Source organism: Lissotriton vulgaris, chromosome 4_1 (assembly GCF_964263255.1).
Source record: "Lissotriton vulgaris chromosome 4_1, aLisVul1.2, whole genome shotgun sequence".
NCBI classification, from domain to species: Eukaryota; Metazoa; Chordata; class Amphibia; order Caudata; family Salamandridae; genus Lissotriton; species Lissotriton vulgaris.
Genome location: NC_141691.1, coordinates 835846821 through 835866614, shown reverse-complemented (window position 1 = coordinate 835866614; position 19794 = coordinate 835846821). Strand labels below are relative to the sequence as shown.

Here is a 19794-nt window from a genome sequence, read left to right as displayed (position 1 = left end):
ATTTGGATTACTATTATTTCTTATGTATACAAGAGAGTACAAAGTTGAAGATCTCATATAGTTTAGTAGGTGTCCAAGGGGAAACATCATTTACTACGAAGGCATCACCACGCATAACGTTTACCACGGTACACTTACCACGCAAACGTTTTTTCAACTCGGGTGCCTTCCACGACCGTCTTTACCACGTTCTGCGTGGGTTGGGGGAAGACGTGGTATTCCTTCCAGTCGTTCTGCGTGGGGTTGGGGGGTAGGGGGGGGGTTTGGGGGGCTGGGGGGGTCTCCCCCCCAAAAATAACAAGCAGGTTACTTTAAAAAAAAAAACGAACATAATTTTAGAAGAAAAAGGAAAGAGCCTCCCCCAAAGACGTGTTGTGTACGTCAAAAAAGCTGTCCTTTTTTTATTTTGGTATACGTGTTTTGACGCTTGTTTCCATGGAGGATGGAAGTAAGGGCTCGTAGAGAAAGACGTGCAGGTAAGACATTTCTACGCGTAGTAAAATCCTACGTTGTAAATACCAGCGTGGTAAAGCCACTTGCGATGTAAAATTCGCGTGGTAAAGCCATGCGTGGTAATTGAAATCGTGGTATAATCATATATTCGATTTGGATTACTATTATTTCTTATGTATACAAGAGAGTACAAAGTTGAAGATCTCATATAGTTTAGTAGGTGTCCAAGTATTTAAAACAAACATTAATACTTTGAAAAAATAAATGACATAGTAAACTAACATTACTTTTACATATATCACTCATTCCAACAAGAATGTTAATATAATTGTAAACTTACTTGTCTATAGAATCCTTCACCGTAACTCTGTGCAGAAAGAGAAAAAAAGATGCATTAGTAAAATAAAACTGCAAATTGTGCAAAACAAAGAAAAAACATCAACAAATAAGTGACAAACGCCATCATTCAATATCAACAGTAAATCCACGTCAATCACTTTTTAAGGGCGCCTGCAGTTCTTTTTTCTTTCTTTGTATAGTTTACCAGACACGCCCCAAAATTATATTGTCCATACATCATATACGGGCTTACACATTTCCTCATTTATTCAGAAGCAAAAAGTCAATGGATAATTTAGCACAATGAACAACATGTGTGTAATAGATCGTGCCGGTAACAAAAACTCAGGTTTATCTTCATAACTATATTTTCCATTACACAAGTGCAGGTCGTTCCTTTGATGCAATAACCTGGAAATAAATTAACTGAATACTAGAAGAATTATCCCAGGATGCAGTGGGAGATGAACGCTCATTTCTTATAGTGGGGTCGCTTATGGTTGATGAAGGAGCCCATCTATCCAGTACCTGATTAGGAGTCGGCAGCAGATTTCCCAGGTAGGACACCACCCCACCATTCACAGCTGGCCTGGTGTTCTCGCAAACAAATGTTCTGGTTGTGAGAACATCAGGCACCAATTTCCTCGAAAACCAGTGTGTAAGAACTGCAGAACTATCAATCAGGGGCCGAGGGCACAAACGTAGCCTGGCCTCTATCAGACTCCCTTGCATGATGAGAGAGGTGCCTTAGCATGCTGTCACCTGTCCTGATCTAGCTCCTTCTGCCACGACTGCCCTACTCATACCCAGTCTTCCTCACCTCAACCTACAGTGATCCCCTGCTCCTATTTACATCCTGCTGAACGTAGGAGGTAACCTGGAGAAAAGAATGGTCCTTTATTCTATATGGAACTGGGATCCAAATGCAGATTTTTAGGTTATTAAGCTGGGTACACATGTTAATTTCCATTCCAGGTAGAGTTATTCCGAATAACCCAGGGAAACATTATTTCTGAACACCCGGAATCCCTGCACCTAAATTCATTTCACTCATAACTGGAACCCATGAAAGTGTCCGCCATTTTAAATCTTCATAAACTGAGTGGAGAAACTGTGAAAACATGAACACTCTCTCGACCTATTCCTCTGTCTTTTTTTCTCATAATCTCTCCCAGCTCATTCATGCTTACTGCCTCTCTTTCTCAATATATATTTCTGTCTGTTTCTATCCGCCTCTCTCTGTAGCTACTTTTACAATAAGGAAAGGCTTGTGAAAGCTACAGAAACCCCTCCAGGGGCCATATTACAGAAAATATCCTGGAGGTGCCAGGGGTATGTGCGCCGGCTTTGTGTACCCCCCCATCCCCCCTTCCCCCCCCCCCCCCCCACCCTCCTCAAGAGGACTTCAGTATCAAATAAGGGGCCATAGATGCTTGTTTGGCCCCTTCTGTAATACAGAGATTGCTGATGCACATGTCGCGCTAACACGATCTCAAGAGGGTGTTCACTCATTTGCATGGGGGTGTGGCCCCATGCAACTGAGGGAATCTCTTTGGCTCTGTGTCTGTGCTGTATTACGGATGCGAGTACAAAGGCAAAGAAGCTGTCAAGAGTTGCACTGAAAGTGCGCCACAAAAATCTGGAGCACTGTAAGATTGACCCCTAGTGGCAGCCCTCCGGAGAGGTAAATGGGGGTCCCATGAAACTCTCAGACACCCTCTTTCAGGTAGGTGCAGTCACTCACTGAACCCGCCCTCAAAGGGATCACAAATCTCTCTTTAAAGTGCTAGTGGGTTTCCACCTGCACTATGAAGCACGAAGATGCAATGAAGCAGTCGCTCCATATTTCACTTGAATGCACTGCCTCCAGGACAGCAGGAGTTCGCAGATGTCCAGGGGCAGCGCATTCACTGTAATGGGGCACATGTTCCCTGGCTGCGCCCGGCGCACTTATTTAAAGAAGTGCCATGGTGCAAGCAGGGAACGTGCGCCATATATATATATATAACACAGCCACTGGTGTACTTTGCAGACATAGAAAGGACAAATGACGGCAAAGCTTCTGCTCATCTAAGCTGGTTATATAAATAAATCCCAGCCACTGTTTTCTACACAAATCATGCATATGATAATAATATTAAGTCTAAGGTGCAACATTCAGTATCAATTTAAACTTCAGGCAACAGAGCCAAAAAGCACAGCAGCTAAATATTCATATACATATGTTAATGTATAAATAGATACAAATACACTTGCATGATTAGATATGCATCTGGTAAATTAAATAACCAGCTACATCATAGAAACTACACATAAGGAGAAAAAAGAAGAAAACAATGCATCGGGTCAAGTGTGCACATTTGTAGAAATGAACATGTAGACATATATTGTTTTAGTGATAAATGATTGTTATAATTTTTCGTTTAATGACTGTTGTAGTGCACTAGCGCCTGTAAGCACTGTCTCTGTGAGATTCTCTTAGCAGGGCTGTATCTGGAGCCAATTTTAAGTCACTCATAATTTGGAGGTAGGCTTTCTTGCATTAGATTTCCTTGAACAGAAAAAGTAAATCATGAATTAGTCATGACACCTTCTGGAGGAGAATAGGCCCTTTTACACCTGAAAGGTGCTCTCGAAAAGCATAACCGATGTTCGTAGGGCACAATTCTTGAAATGACTCACCCCAAAAATTCTGAACCAGCATCGAAAATAGAAGTATATATGTTTTTAATCATGAACCGCATCACAAGTCAACACATATTAAACACTTGAATGAAAATATGCTCAGATGTATATGTTTTTTTTTTGTTAAATAAGGAAAGTTAATGAGCCCTGAAGAAGTAACTCCAAGTCACGGCTGTGTTCTGGGTACATTTTGAGTTAAAATAGTGGTAAAAGTTTTTAACGAGTGGCACCCTCCAAATTTTGTTTTGTTTTCAAACTAAAACATGAGTAGACATATTTTAAATGCATATATTGCTTACAAAGCTGCATACTTCCGGACTCAATACTCCATTGACTTTGGTTCCATGATTTGGAGCTATTGATTGCGGTTCTCATTTGAAGCAGCCCAAACAAAAATTAAAAGGGCACCACATCAACATTTGCTTAACATCTGTCACGATGATACTGGCCATTGTTTGAAAGGATAGGGACTTTAATATCCATACAATCATTCAATATGCATTAAATAATTCAATAGGTTGTCACTCATGTGCCTGCAAAAGATCCTGTAAAATATGTCTATGAACCCAGAATCACTTGGGAAAGGTCTCATGGTCCATGGAGACGTCTGTCCATAAGGTACAATATCATTGTCAGAATATCGTTTAACATAAATATTGTGTCCTATAAATAATTTACAAAAATATCGCCCCTTAGAGATAATAGAAAATCTCCACTGAATGGGACAGTATTTTTGTAAACCATATTTATGACTCAATATTTATGCCAGACATTATTTCTATATATGAAATTCTGACACCGAATAGGTCTTAAGAAATAAGTAGGCTTTGTCTCTGTCACCTCCTGCCTTCATTCTGGTACTGGTTAAAGGTACATAGACTTTTTCTAAACCCCGACCCAGTATTTCCTTTCTAGTATACATCCATTTCTCTCTCTAGTTGAGATTTCTCCCTTACTCATGAAAGGACGCATTGTCCCGACGGAATATTGCTCTCTACTATTTATACATCACTTCCTTTCAAATGCCCCTCTCCCAGTCACAGATCCCACTGACGCATACGCATATTTCGCAATCATTTACATATTCTGTATCCCCTGTACAAATCTAACGCTCTTATACCTCTCCTGCACCTGTACCATATCCCCCGTACAAAGGACACAGCGGTTTCTTGAGTTAATTTATTTCTCTGTAAAATATCTCTGTTCATACATTCATTGTTTTAAATGGGGTGAAAAAATGTGTGGGGGGCATGGCGAAAGAGGGGTAGCTTGGAATCCTTTGGAAGAGGCCTGGTCTATGTAATGAGCAGAGGGGGTTGAGACATTAAACTTCCACCAGAAACAAAAGAGGTGGTTGGAACAGCTTCCTCTTTTGAAACTTTAGACCCTTCAGGTAATTAGCTACATGTTTACAAATGGAATTCTCAATAGGAGAGAAATTAAGACAACGTATCAATGGGGCAACCACACGTATCTTGACGCAACCACACTGGCTATTTGTATTACTAACCGCAGGTTCACAGTGGATCTTCTTTTAGAGAGAAAATGGACGGGTCTTGGGAGCTTATAGGTGTTTAAAGGAATCCCAAAATGTCTTCCTGAACATCTGGAATAGCCAATAATAGAAAGAAAGACTGTGGTAGTCCAGCATTTATGTCCATGGCAAAATGTTACTGAGAAGTTATAGCGTCCGGGATCCTTAAAAAAGATTATTTTGGTCTGGGGCTTTTGTCGAAGACCAAGATCTTATACCTGTTTACACTCGAAGCAAACACTTAGATACACCGCCTTCTTGTAACTGGTGCTGTGGGTACTTGGAAACGCTGGCACAAGTGCGCATTTCAGCGTATTATTTGTTTTCATTTACTGCTCCATGCTTATAAGTGTTGGAAGTCTGTGGAAGTTATAGACAGTGGACTATTATTGCAGACTGGATTTAAAGTTTAGCTCCCCAATTTCAACAAATGATGTGGTCCTGGCACACTCCATTCCCCTGGCCAAAGTACATTTCTTTGCCTCACATTTTTTATCGGTCAACATTTGCCCACCTGGATGCAATCCACAAATATCGAGCATCGCAACAAACAAAACATAGAGCATCGCACAAACAAAAGCAATCAACCACAGCAATCAAATGATAAAGCCATTTCAACTTGCCTGTCGGGCAGTCTGGCACAGATGGGTCAGCTATGGGTGAGCTATGATGGCCCTTGTGTGGGCAGTTTTTTTTTGGGCACTGTCACTTCCCAAGTGGCCGAAAACACTGGTTTACCCACAGGCCATTTCACACCAGCCAATCTAGCAAAGCCAGATTACCCAACAGGCCACTGCAACACTGTTGATTTTTAGGCACTACAATACACTATCAAAAGACCACTGTGACTCTGGTAATCGACGATCCCAGGACATAAAAAGCCCTAAAACTATGAAAAAGCTTTTGAACTCTACAAACGGAGGGAGTGAACTATACAAATGCACATCACATTACACTAATCAACTGTAATTTGTTTTGTATTTGTGAAGCACATTCCCACCATCTGTACGGTGTGCGGGTACAGGTACGCATGAGCCCACCTGTGTATGAATGTCTGTAATTGGGGGTACCCTTAGTGCATCTTGCAACACAGCAGTGAATAGACATGTCCAGAACACACAAATACACTGGCACGATGCCACATAGAGGGCATGCACCTGACAACACAAACAGGTAACTGGCTCCTTGCCTGTCACTCAGGGGTTTTTTTGGTCAGCCGGCTGCTGTTTTATTCTTTTGTGTCTATGTCCAGAACATGATTTTGGGACCCAATAAGGGAGCCGTTTCAACGCCTGTCTTAATATTATTTATGCTGAGCACTGGCAGGACCCACCCCACTTAAACACCTTTTTATCTCCTTTTAGCCTATCGGAGGAGGCAAAGCAAGAGTTATATATTTGAGGCCTGTGGTTGCAACGGAAAATCCCCACAGGATATGGTACATTTTAGGATGTTTAGCAGTTTTTATGACACCCCTAGGAAGTCCTTTTTAATCCCGGTTCTGAAAAAAACAAATTTTAGGCAAGTGTGACCCGCTTTTATTTTTTTTACAAGTACTCAAGGGAAGCACTGCTTTTTATGTACTTAACTTTTTTAAGTCGGCAATTAGGCTAAGGCCCACTTGCGATTAATCAGGTTGTGTTACACCCTCCATTCTCAGCACTGTGCAATTTGTAATGTTTTAAATTGTGCCCACAATTAACTTTTTTATATTGTAGTATTGCATGTAATTCACCTGAGGCCTCGCATTGTGCCTTGGTATGTAGCTGATTGCTTTTATTGTTTGTCTTTTGTGCTTTTATGGTTTTAACGCCTTAACCGCAGCGGTTTTTCCGCCGCGGTGCGGGCGTTCTGAAGAGTGGGCGGGGCTGTGTCGGCCAACGGCCGACGGCAGCACACAAGGGGTTAATTTCGGAAACCGAATAAAGATAAAGATAGATTTAAAGCCCTGCATGTGCCCCCCTTTAACATGCATATATTTGTCTGTTTAGTACGTATACTCCCTGTTAAAAGAACATCGGCCCTTTTTATATATCCTCTTTATTATGTACATATTCGTTTCTCTTCTTTATATAGCCCTCACAACATATACATATTCCTTTCAACCGTTGACATTTCCCTATCCATTGTACGCAACCATCTCTCCTGTTTACATCCCCCATGTAAAATGTACAAATCTGTGTCTCTCATTTAAATAACCCCTATTCCAAGCGTGTTAATGACTTTCCTGTTATATATCCACTTGTAACATGTACATATCCATCTCTCTTATTCAGCTAACTCCATCTCATTAACACATCCATTTCTGCTTTTAATACATTCCCTTGTTCCATGTGTATCTTCATCATTCCTACTGCTATAAGTCCCCGTCTCAATGGAACAAACTCACATTTAGGCAAGCTAAAAGCGGCTTCCTCTACATCACTTCCATGCTTCGGTAACGTCTACTCCTCACCCCCTATTTAGACACATCGAAAAATGTTGTCCTCCCCCTGCGTGATTAAACACAACCCATTTACAGTTTTATTTTGTGCACTCTAATTGTGTTCATTGGTCGAAAGTCTCAATGTAAATTAAGTGATATGCTACCAAGGCCCTGACTCAAGTTGACGCGTTATTCATAGCCCCTGATTAAGCTCCTGATAAATAACAATACCACGGGGGACGTTATTAATCAGGTGCGATAAATAACACCTATTATGAATTCAAGGTGAATAACATGTGGATTCTGGTGTTTAACGCATCAAAATCCACACAATACGGTAAATACTTTATTTTTTCCCCTGCTAAATTTCTGCTAATTTTACCTGCCGAAATAATGTATCTGATTATTATCTTCAAACTCGTAATTCAGACCCATGCCTAAACTGGAGTTTGGGCATGGATCGGAAAATTACGAACAACTCGTAATCAGGCCTTTAGACTCTCCACCCAACACCACCCCCCCAACCCTACTAGATGGCTGCTTGGAGATGTAGCTCAGACTAAAGATGGAGACACAGCAGCAACCAATACAAAATGGAAGGGGACCCCCTCTAAAGGTACAGAACAAGGTCAGGGAGAAGAGAGGAAAATAATAAAACCTAAAGAATAATCTCCCTCATGATAAAGTTGTTTATACATAGGAATTAATCCCAGAAACCAACTGTGAGTGCCCAAGCTATTATGTGAACCCACTCAGAGAAAATTATAACATACCTGAAAAATATAATTTTTTTATTTTCATTTCATTTTATCAAAATATTTTTTCATGACTTATACAAATCCATAAATATTTTTACAAATAACATATTTCAACATAATTAAGTCGTAAATCAACATAAATGATATAAACAATACAAATAATCAAATCATGAAAACCCGGGAAGAGACAACCAGAAACATCACAACATCCCATTCAAACCCAACTCACACATATCCAGACACACCTTCACATTCATAATATATCTGGGGAACACAATTACAGAATGACAAAGTAACTGGGATGACCAAAGACAAAAACTGCACAAGGGCAGGATGTTATAGAGGCCGTGGTCGACGTGTTTCGGTGGCTACAAGCTGATAGAATGCCACCTTCATCAGGACCTGCCAGATATACTGCCCCAAAGTAGGGGGGGAAAATCCACTCCACCCGGGAAAGGTAAAATCACACGCTCCAACAATAGGTGTAAGCACCCTCTTAATAGGTGCCAATATACGTCTTTAAGTATAGAAACCGGGTTTGCAAAGCAATCCTCAGCTAGGTGTTAACACCAATATGAGCATCTGAGGGGATTAAACCCCATAAATCATTCCTAGAGGGACAATTACTCAAAACTCGGGAGCCCCTATTCCTGTATCTCGCATATTTTCATTCTTTATTTCTACAGGACGTTTTAGACACCGTAACAGTATGGCGAGAAGATGATATCGCAACACCCAATGAAGGGCATCCAATACTTCAAACGCTGCGATCGGTCCACTAGTCCTCCTCCTTCTCAATCTTTTAAAATTGTCTATGCTTCAATATGTAGTCGACTCTAAAACATGGTCCGATGTCTTCTAAGAGTGCCGCCTGAAACGTGCTCGCATTCGTCCGGAAGGAACACAGCAGCGACCCACACAATGAACATGTCACTGGCAGCCAATCACCCTGAATGGAGCACCAAGGAGGTGCTCTTCTAATAAACCAATGTTTTGTGCGGAAACTGCACATTGATTCCATAGTAGAGGTTTACAACAGACTATATATTGAAAAACCACAAATTCCCTACTAACAAATCCTCTGCAGGGCCGTGGCTCAGTCTCAAGTGAGCACATAAAACTAGCTCTCTGTAAACAAAAAAAGAAAGAAATAGAAAAAAAGATGGCTCTAATATTTTAGCCAACCTTTCATTTAGGGGGCACCTCACATGTAAAAATCACAGCCCAGATGGGTTTTGTAGTTAGCTGTCATAAAGCTGCCCAACAAGAGTTAGAGCCAATAAGTGCCACACATTCATCCAGAAGAGGCCGTACCACACACATGCAGTACATTTCATCAATGTCAAAACGTTGGTTGTCATCGAACTCATCAACACAGAAAGGCGCAAAGGGGGAAAAAAACCAAGTCAGGCCGCCCACCACTCAATCCACAATCAACAGCAAGGACCTAATGTAGTGTACAGATATCCTTTTATTCCAGGCACTAGAGGGGTCTGTGGAATTCTCTACCGACTCCCCCAACAATGCGGTTCACTACCGCTATTTCAAATGTCTATGTGTCCCAATTAATACACAGTGTCACTATACTGCAGAAACGTAATTCCCAACAAGATTTGATCAGGGCTAATCAGAAGAAATTAGTGAGTCGAGAGAAAGCATCTCACAGTAGTCACACCAAGGGGAGGTTGCTAGTTGGTACTCGCTAGCACACCCACTTATCATGATCGGTTGCTTTCTCTCCATGAAAGGAAAAGTGTTCCAACATGAATTTTCTCATAAGTGAAGAAAAGAAACAGTGAAAGAAAAGTAGAGAATGCACTGTTGGTGCTAATGTCACACAAGTGCCCTACTAGTCCCCGTGAGAAAAGAAATAAAATGCAATTCCCAATCCTAAAACTGAGATCCTACTCACTGGCTAGATTTAGCTTTACTCAGTGCTGTGAGCGACCTCAGTTAAAAAATGGTTCAACTCAGACCATTGAATGGTCTGAGTTGAACCCCAAGAATGAACTCTTGGTTGAGTTGCTGCCAGTGTCCACCGCTACCGGGACCTGCCGGCGTTCCGAGGATGGAGACTTGGAACGCCAGCAGGTCCCAGTAGCGGTGCCACAATTGAGCGAGGGTACTCTGCAGATACGTGACCACTTGGCGCGTGCTGCCTAACGAAATGGTTGCAGGTACGATGGACACTGGCAGCAACTCGACCAAGAGGTCATTCCAAGTGAAGTGAAGACTGGTCATCCCCTTAGCCCTGATGAAGTTGTCCAAATTGGAAGCAACGAAACCTGTTGATGCTTTCAATGTAACAAAGGTCTGAGTTGAACTATTTTTTAACTAAGGTCGCTCACAGCACTGAATAAAGCTAAATCTAGCCAGTGAGAAGGATCGCCGTTTTAATATTGGGAATTACATTTTATTTCTTTTCTCACAGTGACTAGTAGGGCACTTGTGTGACAATAGCACCAACAGTGCACTCTCTACTTTTCTTGCACTGTTTCTTTTCTTCACTTATGAGAAAATTCACGTTGGAACACTTTTCCTTTCATGGAGATAAAGCCACCGATGATGATATGGGGGTGTGCTAGCGAGTACCAACTAGCAAGCCCCCCTTGGTATTACTACCGCGAGGTGCTTTCTCTCCACTTTCACATTTTTTCTGATTAGCCCTGATCAAATCTTGTTGGGAATTACCTTCCTGCAGTATAGTGACACTGTGTTTTAATTGGGACACATAGACACTTGAAATAGCGGTAGTGAACCGCACTGTTGGGGGAGTCGGTAGAGAATTCCAGAGACCTCTCTGGTGTCTGGAATTAAAGCATATCTGTCCACTAGGTCAGGTCCTGACTGTTGATTATGTCATCGAACTCATGACAGCACTTACCATCCCCCATGCACAGTGGTGTAGCGTGGGCGGGGCCACTGACGTGATTGCCACTGCGCAAAATTCTTAGTGGCGCAAAATTTTCACTGAATATAAATTCGTACTTGCCTTGTGCATATGTTTTTCTTTTAACATTTTGTGCCCCAAATAATTTACTTGTCTTGTTGGGCGCTGGCAACCCACGCTAGGCTGCTACCCTAGCATATTATGATTTAAGGTCCACAAATAACTGTATAATTGGCTCTAACCCAACAAATCACAACTGAAATTTCCTTAAATTTGCATAATTGCACCACAACCCCAAACCCATCCTGTTGCAAATCATTGCCAATGCAAACGCATATCCTGATCACCACACCAACATATCTAAATTGTAATTGACAGTTGAATAGACCAAAGGATGAAGAGGGCTGACCCAAACTCCCTTTATGTATATATATATATAGTATCCGCTTTTTTTCATTAGCTATTTTAATCAAACAAGGCTGTCGAAGAATTTCAGCTGTCTCTGAGCCAGATCTAAAGACTGATTTGCTTTGCTGTCCAAAGCACAGCAAGCTTCGTATGTCCAGCTTATGCCATAATATTTATATTTACTTATCATCGTGAAACTTGCAAGTGAGCAAATAAATCAGCTAGGAGGAGGCTGTGATAAATATACAACTAAAAAAAATTGTAACAATGCTGTGCAAAGAAAACACAGCAAACACTTACCATCCGATGAAAAGCTGAGGACCACACAGAGTCTGACATGGCTCTGCCAACAAACTCACAAGTCTCATAAGCTGCCCCAAACACATTTTACATATTCGTGTTTTAATTCTTAAACAAAAAAATTACAAAAACACTAAAGGGGAATGTGGAACATCAAAGTAGCTGGATAGTGAACTGATCTGTGAAGGAAAGACTTTGCCCTATATTTAGAAAGACATATGTTCCTGTTTCACTGGGTAAATTCAAGAATTGGTGATGACAGCTGGTAATAACTAAAAGTCTTCTGGGATGTATTATTTTAAGATTTCAAATGTGAGAAATGGTAGCCTAATCCAAAGTTATTCTTTGCAACTGCAACATGGAAAAAGAAACTCAGCAATTTGTGAGTATAGATCCCTAAAGTAGCCACCAGGCGAGGCCTAGAGCTGTAAACTGCAGTATGCAAACTGGCAGACATAATGTATTGACCTCATATGAGCCTTGAGGTATTACAAATGTGGACACAAAAGAAACTACAGCTGGTGCGGCAATATCACACGTTCTACCTGCAAGCACACCTTGCAGAATTTGTATCAAGAAAGTATCAGACTTTCCGAGTGCTCGGCAGGGCCGGACTGGCCATAGCGGGCACCGGGCAAAACACCGGTGCGCCGCACGGGTGGGGGCCGGTTTTGGGACCTTGGGGGCCGTTTTTGCAAAATCGGCCCTGCACCAAAACTCTACTCTCATTTTCTGAGGCTGAGTCCTTGCCATCTTCTCTCTCTACCACCCCTGCCGTGAGGCATCCGGAGGGTCCTGCGGTAGTGTTACTTCTATTCTTTCTCTGGCGGCACGACGCCGTCTGGCTCCCTCCGTGACCCTGCTGTGAGACATCCCAGGGGCACTGTAAGAGCCTAATATCTTCTAGTAATTTTGACTCCTACTAGGTTCGTTGTGTTTTATCCACTGCCCCTCCCCCGCTACGGCTGTGACGCCCGTATTCTCAGGTGTGGATGGGTGGGCTTCTGCTTCTCCCTGTTTCTGCTAAGGGAGGGGGAGAATAGTGCTTTCTTGGGCCGTTGGCCGCCATCTTATCCACCCCTTGTGTGCTTACTGGCTCGCCCCCTGATTGGGGGGAGCCTTCCTTATTTTCCTAGGCAAATCCTGGGCGCCCCCTGCCTAGCTGGTAATTTTAATGAGGGGGGGGGTGGCGGTCCCTGCCGCCGGCCGGCGTTCTACCCGGGCCTGGGCCCAGGTCCAGACGCCGCCTTACAGCACAAAGTTGCGGGCAAGACAAAATGAGGGATTCAGCTTTACTTGTCAATGAAGTTAAGACATGGCGGCTGATTACTGTTTCATGCGCGAGCGTGGCATGTCAAGTTAACGCTCGCGCAGAGTTATTTATATTTGTATCCTAATGTAATGTCGGAGGTAGACATGGGCGTGGCACCCCGTATAACGCTCATGCCTAGCTCAGAAGTTGCCTGTCATTGTGCAACGACCAGGGCTTTAAGCGGGTCGGATCCTGTCGGTGCTCGGCACAGGCAGTTCTAAAAAGCAAGTGCAAAGACTGATCTCTATCGGGCTCTCCATTTTTTGCCCTCACCCTCAGGGTGGAAAAAAAATCTTACCTCTGCAGCAGTGCCACCCTTCACTGCCTCTGATGTAACGTCAAAGAGACTCATTTTCAATATTCTAAACAACAAAGCCATAGTCGTTGCTTATTTATCTTATGCCACTAACAAACATAGGCAAAGCCAATATGCCTGGCTTGTTGTAGGTGTAATGTGACTTGTTGTAATATATAACTGGGTGCACTGAAAGAAGCAGCAAAATACCATTGCCATGGTACAGTATGCTAAGCATAGGTTTTTTGCTTAGATGTTTATAATCCATGCCCTTATTTACATCGGCCACACCCCTTTGATAGAACCTCTTGTTTTTTTAGCCCACTTAAAGCCCTGGCAACTACCCTGTTGCTCGTGGTAGCTGATGTTTGTATTCAAGTGGGGTAGGAGCTTCTTAGAAATGGGATTTCTAATTGGCTAAGGTTTACACCAAAGTCAGGCAGAAACCACCACTCTAGTTAGGATAAGGGAGTTGCACTCCTAAAATAACCCCTGCTCACCCCCTTGGTAGATTGGCACGAACAGTCAGGCTTATCTTAGAGGCAGTGTGTAAAGCATTTGCACATAACCAACAGTAATACAGTGTAAGCACTACAAAAGGACACCACACCTGTTTAGAAAAATATCAGATATTTTTACATACTTAAAACAAGACCAAATACGATAAAAATCCACAATACAGTACCTTAAAAATAGTTAATTCGCAAGATGTCTTTAAATTTCAAAAATACGTTGAAAACACAGTTCATACGAGTCGGTAGCTCGGTCCGAGCCTACCGCAATGCTGAAAACAACAGAGACTCGCAGTTCCAGCTGACCGCGTCAGTACGGGCCAGCAACAGCGTGAACAGACTCGTTAACAGTACCTTTCTTAGTGCGGCTCACACGGAGGTGCGAGTCGGTCTTGGCATCCGTCGCAGTTGCGATGCAAAGTGGAAGCGGTGCCCGGTGCGGTGTCCTCTCGATGCTGTGCGAGCAGCGGCTCGGTGACGATCGTCCAGATGGCGTCGGTGAGACCAAGGCTTGCGGTGCAGTGCAAGATGGTGCTCGATGCGGTTCTGGCAGGTTGTAGTGCAGGTGACAGAGCCGGTTGTGGCGTCCGTCGCGGTTACGGAGCAAAGTGGAAGGGGTGAAGGGCGCAGTGTCCTCTCGGTGCAGTGCAGGCAGCGGCTCGGTGACGATCATGCATATGGCGTTGGTGAGACCAAGGTGTGCGGTGCAGGGCGAAACGTTGCTCGATGCAGTGCTGGCAGGTTGCGATGCAAGCGACAGAGCCAGTTGGCGGGAATTGGTGCTGGCGGAGCCGGACAGCTGTGCGTGACGAGGCGCTCATGGATGTCGAGCCACCGGCGACCGCGTCGGTGAGACCAGGCCAGCGAAATGAAGCGAGGAGGTGCGGGCTGTGGTGCCTCTTAATGCGGTGCAGGCAGAGGCCCGGTGACGATAGTGCAGACGGCGTCAGTGAGACCAAGGCGTGTGGTACAGGGCGAGACGGTGCGGCCTGCAGTGCCTTCAGGACACAAGGCCAGCGACGGAGTCAGACGATAGAGTCGGTTGCGGTTCTCTCTTCTCTGTGGCAACTGAAACAGCGGTTCCAGGAGCAGTACCCAGAGGGCGGTGAAGTCTTTGCAGTCCCTGAGACTTCTTAACAGGAGGCCAGCTCAGTTTCAGGCCCTTGGAGATACTCAGCTCAAGTAGAGAAAGTTCAGTCTAGACTTTTCACTGCCCAAGGCAAAAGCAGCAGCTGCAGGCCAACCCAAGAAAGCAACAACACAGCAAAGGAGCAGTACTCCTCCTGCTGCTCTTCCAGCTCTTCTTCTTGGCAGGTTCCTTGATTCCAGCGAGTTCTCTGAAGTCTTTTATATCCCTGAGACTTCCAACAGGATGCAAGCTCTACTTCAAGCCCTTGGAGAAAACTTTAACAGCAGGATGATGAAAGCACAGTCCAGTCCTTTCCCTACCCAAGACAGAAGCAACCACTGCAGGCCAACCCCTCAACTCGCAGCATAGGGGCAGTACTCCTCCTCCAGCTTTCCCGGTCCTTCATCCTGGCAGGTTCCTTAGTTCAGAAGTAATGTAAAGTTCTGGGGTCTGGGCCCCAATATTTATACCACAAAATCTTTGTCCTCTGAAGGCAGAGGGGCCTGGACCTAGTTCAAACCAGTTTGGGGTGCATTCTGCCAGTGTGCACCTTCTTCCTTTGTCAGTGTGGGCCAGGGTCCTCGAGCGCACCACAGGAGGTGGAGCCAGCATTGTGGAAGGCAAGCCCAGCCCTATTCAGACCCAGGTACTATTCCTCCCACCCATCTATGTGTAGATGTGTCTATTTAGCCCTGTGCTGACTCGCCCTGTCTCCTAGAGTCTCCCCCAGCCCCTGTCACTCACAAACCAGACAAAAAATACACAAGCTAGGAAAGGCAGGCTGGATGGTTAGGTCAGAAAATACATACTTTCCAAAAGTGGTATTTTCAAACACAGGATGTTAAAACCAACTTCACTAAAAGATGTATTTTATCATTCTGAGATCAGGCATACTAAACTTGAATTTCTACCATGTTCCCTGAGGCAGTTAGGATTATAGGATGTTATAATCAAACTTCCCACTCTGGCCTATGGGGAACAGGTAGCCTTGCAATAGTGAAAAACGAAGTAGGCTGTAATTCACTATCAGGACATGCCACACACACCAGGGCATGTCCTACCTTTCACCTACAATGCACCCTGCCCATGGGGGTACCTTGGGCCTACCTTAAGGGAGACTCACATGTGGAAAAGGGAAGGTTTAGGGAATGGCAAGTGTGTGCACCTGCCAAGTTGACATGGCAGCCACAGGCTGCACACAGGCTCTGCAATGGCAGGCCAGAGTTACACTTTACAGGCTGTTTGTGTGGGTGGCACAATCCTGTGCTGCAGCCCACCAACATCATTTGATTTATAGGCCCTGGCACTCTAAGTGCACTTTACTAGGGACTGACATTTAAATAAAATAAGCCAATCATGGAAATACCAATCCATAACACAGTTTACACAGAGAGCATATGCACTTTAGCACTGAATAGCAGTGGTAAAGTGCCCAGAGTCCTAAAACCAACACAAACAGGTCAGGGAAAAATAGGAGGGAAAAGCAAAAAGTTTGGGGACAACCCTGCAAAAAGGCCCATTTCTAACAGAGGTATTTATATGTGAGGGCTGGAGGGCATTACTGACCTGGACTCACAAAAAATAAATAAAAAGGAAATGAATGCAGCTACAAAAACTGCAGTCACATGAACTGCTAAGTCACTTAGAAGAAAAAAGTGAAAGTTTGGAAAAAAATGTTGATCTAAAAAAATGTCCAAAAAGTTACATGTATAAAAACCATCTGATATAAATTCAGTTAAAAAAAAAGTTCTCAGAATATGGCGCAAGTAGCGAAAGGACACAAATTAAACTACATTAATGAGTACTTTGTCTGTGCACTGGAAAAATAAAAGGAAGTGATGTCAGACATATGGTGGCCAATTTGAAGGCACCTATAAAGAGTGGCAATCGAGCCCGCAGTTGGTAAGTGATAGTGGGGCTTCAAGCCCTTTACTGCACACAATACCCCTCGCAGCCACAGCGCGCTGTTAGGCAAGATCTAAAAAGGTGTCAACAAGCAACATGTTCTGAAGGCAACATGTGAAACGATTGCCAAGACATTCTAGACACCCCAAATCATTTTTAATCGGTCAGGATAGACAGCGGTACCAGCGCAGTGAGAATACACAGCGCTGTAAACAATGCAATTTAGGAATAAATACATCAGTATACAAGGTCAGTGCACCTCAGATGTGGGTCCAATCCCTTTGGCACTCCTTCTAAGTGTGCAAAAGAGAAATGGGAAATAATCTTTATTTCAAAAGGAGCTGAAAAACCAGTCGCATTCATATGACATCATGATCAGTGACTAGGTGAGATGGGCTCAATGGATTACCTAATGTGGGTAAACTTGGGCTCTGTTACCTTTTACGACAAAACTATGCCTCACGTAGTAGTGATTAACAGAAGGAGAGTGAATGATAAATCTTTGAGTGCGTCATGAGAGTTGGCGACGACCGTGTCGACTGTGAATGACTAGGTGTCCTCCCAGAGGGATTGTTCGTGAAGCGCAGTTGTTTGATGGAAGCTCTTTTCCCAAATGCTCTCCTCCTCTTTGGCTTTCCAGTGAGTGTCAGTTAAGAGCTGATTTTGACATGGGGTTCAGGTATTCTCACAGGTTTCGGCACTGACCAGGGTTCTCCAAAGCGGGTCCTGGAGGGCCAGATCCATGCCAGATTTTTAGCATGTCCCCATTTATATATATGTAGTTATCTTAAAAATCTGGCATGGGTTCAGCCCTCCAGGGCCAACTTTGGAGATGCCTGGGTTAAAACATGACGTTCAGCTTCAACCATGCATTGCTAAGGGGTTGATATTTTCAACTGTGCAATTCCAGTTATTGGAGTCATGTGCACTCAAGTATGTGTTAACCTGCTGTGCTTTGATGTTGATATAGCAGTTGTCTCCACTTGTAGGCCTTGCATCCCTTTAATCCATGTTCTGACAACTTTGCTCTGTATATGTGTGCCAGGTTTTAGCTTTCAGTTTTGACTTTCCTCAGAATAAAGCAACTTATTGTATCCTGTTCCTTTGTGAATGCAGACAGCTTGCAAACAGCTCGGTAGATTTCTGTTTTCTGGTACAAAGTGGTACATTTTACCTTTCACAAGCGTTAATGTCTATGTGTGGTCCTTTGATTTAGAGTTGGTGCATTGTGGCCACTCTTTTGATTCTTTCAATGCAGTATTCACTTTCAGGGCTAATGTAAATGTACTAATAAACGTGAGACTGGGGACCTTATTTAGAATTTGGAGGATGGGATACTCCATCACAAACATGGCGGATGTCCCATCCTCCATATTACAAGTGTATTTTAGTCAATGGAACTTGTAATTCCGATGATGGGGTATCGACCATGTATTGACAGAGTATCTCATCCACCACATTCTAAGTAAGGTTCTTAGTCTCCCATGGGATTTGGTGAGGATGCAGGGGCGGCTCCTCGACTAAGCCGGAGGAGCATCGCCCCACTGCTCTCAGAGCAGTGGAGCAATTAAAAATCAAATGATAAAGAAATCTTTATTATCACTTTATTTTTCGAAGCTGCAGGGCTGTGTTAGGGCGGGCGGGGCTGGTGACATGGGGAGAAGGGGGGCCACTCTCTAAGTGCGCATTATGGTTTGGCAGGCTGTCTTGGGCCGGCCAAACAGTTGTGCACACTTTGCACGTTCTCCACCAGACTTTAATACACAGCCTGGGTGGAGAACATGAAGAGGCTCCTAGTCCCCCTCTGAGCCCCGAACCACAGTGCTCAGACCAATTAACCCCTTCCATGCTGATGACGAACCCCAGCCGTCATGCACTATGGTGCTCGTGTGCTGATGACGGCTGGGGTTCGTCACGGCCCGCCCCTGTTCGTGCTGTTTACAGCACACCAGGGAAATCGCGGCCGCATCGAAGGGGTTAAAACGTTGCCCTGCAATGTTGTGATTGGGGCGGTTGAGCCTGTGTGCTTCCTGCTTCCGGAACTTGCCAGGAAGAGAAGCAAGGCAGTGTTTTATTTTTAAACGCCTCCCCCTCCGCCCTGCCCTGCCATCCCCAGTTCCTGCCAGCCACCACCATGAGGATGATGGTATTAGCAGCTAATTGGCTCATTTGCTCTATGAGCTCTCCACCTTCTATTGGCAAAGATGAATAATTCTGCGGCTATGACCAACAATCAGAATCTATATTTTCTATTTTGGTTATTTATCCTTTGCACAATCAGACTCCATTGTGGAAATTTTTATATTAATTGTACAAATAGATGTAGTATACTAGCACGCTCCTTTCTCTTCAGATCACACAACACTGACATAAACAGTTTGAATCTCTCTCAGACTCATCTGGACCGGTAAGACCGCCCAGGGGCTGCCAAATCATATTGTACAAATCATTATATAACAAGTGCTAAAGAAATGGTGTGTATTTTGATGGTTATGATCTGTATAAAGCATAAATTAATGAAATGTACTCAAATAGGACTTATTGTTTTTACTAATAAAGGGCCCATGAGACATTCAATATATATTTTCCAAAAGTGAGCCATTTCCTCGAGATTTTTGACAGCAAACACCCCTCCAAAAGTGTTTCTTTTGTGCTGTGATTGCCGGGGAAGGGCCACCAAACTTATTTTGGGGGACCGGCACCTATGATAAGACTTTTATAGAGCGCATGGCTACCCGGGAGTGTCCCAGAGCTGAGGGCCAACATGGAGGAGAGCAAAGCTAGAGAAACAGAAGAGTCTTAAGATGTTTACGGAAGGTCAGGTGATTGGTGGTTTTGCGCAGGTAAAG

At 43.8% G+C, this 19794-nt stretch overlaps 1 protein-coding gene across 4 annotated transcripts in view; it reads right to left on the bottom strand.

Annotated features, from left to right (window-relative positions):
* Positions 1–19794, bottom strand: part of ATXN1 (ataxin 1) — a 1146771-nt gene that overhangs the window by 509099 nt on the left and 617878 nt on the right. For all 4 annotated transcript variants that reach the window (XM_086965153.1, XM_086965155.1, XM_086965154.1 and 1 more), the window contains exon 5: positions 794–820. The gene's annotated coding sequence lies outside the window, so the exon portion shown is untranslated. The remainder of the gene's footprint in view (positions 1–793; positions 821–19794) is intronic.